This window comes from Camellia sinensis, chromosome 4, assembly GCF_055761805.1.
Source record: "Camellia sinensis isolate YWXY chromosome 4, ASM5576180v1, whole genome shotgun sequence".
In the NCBI taxonomy this organism is placed as follows: domain Eukaryota; kingdom Viridiplantae; phylum Streptophyta; class Magnoliopsida; order Ericales; family Theaceae; genus Camellia; species Camellia sinensis.
The window spans coordinates 144449559-144454289 of NC_138964.1; the positions used below are offsets into that span (position 1 = coordinate 144449559).

General features: G+C 31.3%; 1 long non-coding RNA gene across 1 annotated transcript; it reads left to right on the forward strand.

Moving 5' to 3' along the window:
• Positions 1–1501: 1501 nt before the first annotated feature.
• Positions 1502–4242, forward strand: LOC145823452 (uncharacterized). The gene is made up of 2 exons (XR_014365742.1): positions 1502–1702; positions 3938–4242. It is a non-coding gene; the product is annotated as an uncharacterized LOC145823452 (long non-coding RNA).
• Positions 4243–4731: the final 489 nt, after the last annotated feature.

Genomic DNA, 4731 nt, shown 5'->3' on the forward strand with positions numbered 1-4731 from the left:
TTTATTAGTATATGTAAACTTTCAAGCCTAGGGCTTTTCCTGTATTGAGATTAGAACTCATATTTTTGAATCCAAGTGTTGGCTTGGAAAGATGTAAGCCTGTAGGGCATTTTATTCGATGTTACATGTAATGCTTTATTTAGTAATACTCTGATGAATGAATTAATAAATTGTCTTCTTTAAATAATGCATATCAATGATATATTATGGGTTAATTTTGAGGGGTTACAGCTATTCTTAATCCTAAAAAGATTAAGATAGATCTTAAAACAGTTGACTGCATATTCATTGGTTATGCTAAGAATAGTAATGCATATCGATTTTTGATTCATAAGTCAGAACATTCTGAAATGCATGTAAATACTATTATTGAATCTCGAAATGTATCGTTCTTTGAACATGCATTTCTAAATAAAACCGAACAAGAGACTAGCACTAATAAAAGATCTTATGATGCTATTACTAGTCATGATCAAAAACAAGATCAAGAACAAGAGCAGGAGATAGATCAAAATGTGGAAGAGGAACCTATGCGCAGTAAACATGTTAGAATCTCAAAATCTTTTGGTCTAGATTTTCTAACATTTTTGTTAGAAAATGAGCCTCTAATTTTTAAAGAAGCTATGTTGTGACGACCCCACCATGTATAATGATTAGTACTTAATTAATTAAGGAGAATTGAAATTTGATTGCCAATTATTCCAATTTAATCTGAGATTTACGAAAATTATGGAGATTGATTCATTTATGGTTCTATTAAGTATTTATTTTGGAATTAGAAATTAAAAGCCTAAATGGCTCAAGAAAGTATAAATAGTGAATTGAATTTCGAGTATCGGACCATATGGGAAGTTTAATTAAATATTCGATTCAGATTTATAAAATTAAGATTTGATTAATTGGGTCCGAATTGGAGTTAATTAAGTTAAGAGGATTAGGAATTAAGATTATTATAAATTAAATTCATTTATGTGGTGCCTAATTTGAATATGTAATTTATTGACGAAATTTTGAGTCTGATCAGAAATTGAAGGATTAAATGATCTAAGAAACCAAAATTGAGGATGGAAATGAGTTTAATTTAATATTTGGAGCCTTTTGGGAGTTCGATTAAAAATCTGATTCGAATTGATAAATTTAAATATATTTAATTAGACTCTAATGGAAGTCAATTAGATTAATTAAATTATAGGAGATTTATGATTAGTTATGGTTAATTTAATTATATGTTAACAAAGACTGATTGAGAATAAGTGTTATTTAATCGAATTAATCTTAACCGCAAATTTAATTGTAGAATAATTTAGAGTTAGAGGATATTTGTGGGTGTGGGTGTAGGTGTGCTGAGAAATCTGGGTGTACAGAGAAATTCTATGTGTTTGTGTGCGCGCATGTGAGTGTTGTGCTGGAGGCTTCAAGGAGTGTGCACGTGTGTATTGTGAAGAGCTGAGTGTGTATACAAGAGGAGGGGTAGAGTAGGCAACTATTCTTTTATTTTCTTGCTGGAAGCATTATTGTGAGGAAAGAGGTTGAGAACAAAAAAAGAGTATGGCTTCATGTTTATTTTGGACAAACCCGTGAGAGAGAACCAAGAGAGAAGGAAGCAATTTCAGCTCAAGAAGAAGAAAAACTAAGGGAAGAAAAGCTAGGGAACAAGAGAATTAGAAGGGAATCAACTAAACTTCTTGAGATTAAAGTTAAGGTATGAAATCAAACTTAATTTTTTTTGTAGAATCTTTACATTACACTTGAAATTAAGAAGAGTTTAGGATCAATTCCATGGAATTTACAAGGAAATGGGTTTGAACAAGAAAATAAAGCTAGGATTCATAGTTATGGAAATAAACATGGAAATTCATCATTTTTGGTTTGATGTTGAATATCTCGCATGAATTTGGGCCTTATTTCTACATGCATGTAGTTTGGAAGAATGAAAAAATAAATATGGGTTTTGATTTTAATTATTAACACATGCATGTAATGTAATCTAACCTAAGAGTTTGACTCAAATTAAACATATTTTGGAACATCTATGATTATGAATTAAATTGAGGTTAAAAAAAATTGAGTTAAGCTTGTGATTAACGAAATAAGTTTGGGAAAATTTATCAAGTAAGTTTAATTTGTGTTGCTCCTCATGAATTTGGACTTCATCTTTACATGCATCAATGAATTTTTTTAAGAGATTTGAAGAATTAATTTCATGTTTGGGTATAAGAAGAGCAAGTTTTGAGAAATTATGAATTCATGAACATTTTGAACTTAATATTGAATTAAAGGAATTTTGGATGTCATTGGTTTGAATTTTGATCCTAATTTCACACATGCAAATATTTTTCTAAGAGTTTTATAACTTTAATTTCATGTTTTAGATAACCCTCCATGCATCATGAATTAGGAAAGTTATGGAATTAGTCTCATGGATTTTGTAAGAAATAAGGTTTTAAGTCAGAAATTAAGTAGACTCATAGTTGTGGAAATTAATTTGGAAAATTAATTGTTTTGATTTGATTTTGTAGTATTTTCTTGTAATGCATGAGTTTTTAAGGGAATTGAGCCATTCAAGTTCATATTTTGAAGAGACAAAGGAAATTTTAAGAAAATCAAGTTTATGGAAATTTGGAATTAATCCTAAAGTTTTGATTTTATAATTAGATTTTTAATCCATGCGTGTAATGTAATTTCAAGAGTTTGGAAAGTCTAATTCATATTTTAAAATTGTAGGTTTGATATAAATAAATGAGTTAAAACTAAATTTGGACAGTTGGAGCATGATTTCTAATTAAGAGTGTTTACTAATTTATGCAATGGTTCTCCATATTTTTGGACCAAAAATACAAGTTTGGAGGCTTTGAATATCAAATTTGAACTTCAATTACAATTCTGGAAATTCCAGAATTTACACTGTCCGCTCGAGCAAGGAAAGTCCCGCTCGAGCGTGAAAGTCGAGCTCTCAGAAGTTTTTCAAAATTTTACAGCCCGCTCGAGCAACCATAGTGGTGCTCAAGCGAAGACCCTATTTTCAACATATTTTGGAAAACTGCATTTAGTTCACATTTTTATTCTCATCTCTGTCCAAAGCATTCTAGACATGATTTATGGCTCAATAAAGATTAATAAGCTAACAATCAACATTAATTAGTTGATTAAAAGAATAAGTCATTAACTTAGTAGTACTTGACTAAGAAGCCAAGTAAGAATTGGTTTATTCAAAAAAAGAATGATTTAGTAATGAAAGGATATGTGAAATAAGAATCCGATTTATTTGAATAAAGGAAGAATACACGTAATAGAATCTCGAACTACTTAGACAGAAAAAAAAAAAAAAAGACAAGAAAAGTCAAGCTTGATCAAGGAATTGGTATTGTATTTCGATGTGTATATGTTATGGGTTTGTGTAGGTCAAGCGCTATCCTTCGCCTAATCTATCTGAATTGTCTGCATTATCTGATCTGCTAGTGGAGCCATCTGTGAGGAACACTGTTGTAAAGATACGTTTAATCGTATTTATTTTCTGATTGATAAATCATATTGCTTTCTGAAATGATACTTTTTATCGATTGAATGATGATCCTATTTTGAACTGTATTCGTTGCATCCATAGCATATTGCTATTGTTATTGATATTGTTATCGTTATTGTTACAGAGATCTCTATCAATTCCAAACCTTGGAACTATTGTTATTGTATGATGGCCATCAATTGATTGTTCGGTCTTTTAAGACCTAGTGTATTGTTGCTATTGGATGTACCACGTATGATTTATGAATATGATGGATCGACTTGATCGAATTGAATGATTAAGTGACAAATGATATGGATTGAAAATGTTCTAATGCTAATCGATCGTTTTAAAGATTGTAAGGACATCATTCATAACCCTTTACACAGTTGTTATTCACTGGGCTCTAGCTCACAGTTTATTGTATATATGTAGGTGGTCAGGCACTGGAGCAAAGTTAGCGGCATCAGCCTAAATTCATTTTGTCAAGCCAACCTACTGTGCCTTACCACGAGGTTCCAAACCGTTATTGTTAAGGCTTTGTTTTGGGTGGTCTAAATCCACCTCAAGTGAACGTTTCCTAAGTTTTTTTGGTTTTGGGATTTAATTCCCCAACACGTCTTTTATTTTGTACTTAGACGTGTTTTGGACTTCAGTTTTTACATATAAATTGAATATGGACTTGGGCTTATCTCTGTGTTGGTATATGCATATATATAAGTTATTTGTGCATGTAAGTCCTTACAGCTCTTTGGATATCATATTTTAATATTTACAGGCTTCCGCCAGCCCCTCCTATTGTATAATTATTATTACTGTTAAGCAGGCCTTTGGTAATCACGGATTACTGGCCGGTTACGATGCTAAACCCTTAGGGGCGGGTTTGGGTCATGACATATGTCTAATCCTGAGGCTCCTTTATCGAAAGAAGCTATAAACAGCAAAGTTAAATCGATCCTACAAAATCACACTTGGGAATTGGTGAATTTGCCACCAGGTTGTAAACTTCTTGGGTACAAATGGATTTTCGAAAGAAAAATGAAAGCGGATGGATCAATTGACAAATACAAGGCAAGACTTGTGGTCAAAGGATATAGACAAAAAGAAGGACTTGATTACTTTGACATATACTCACCAGTTACTAGAATAACATCCATTAGAATGCTAATTGACATTGCACCTTTGTACAATCTAGAAATTCATCAAATGGATGTGAAAAATGCTTTCTT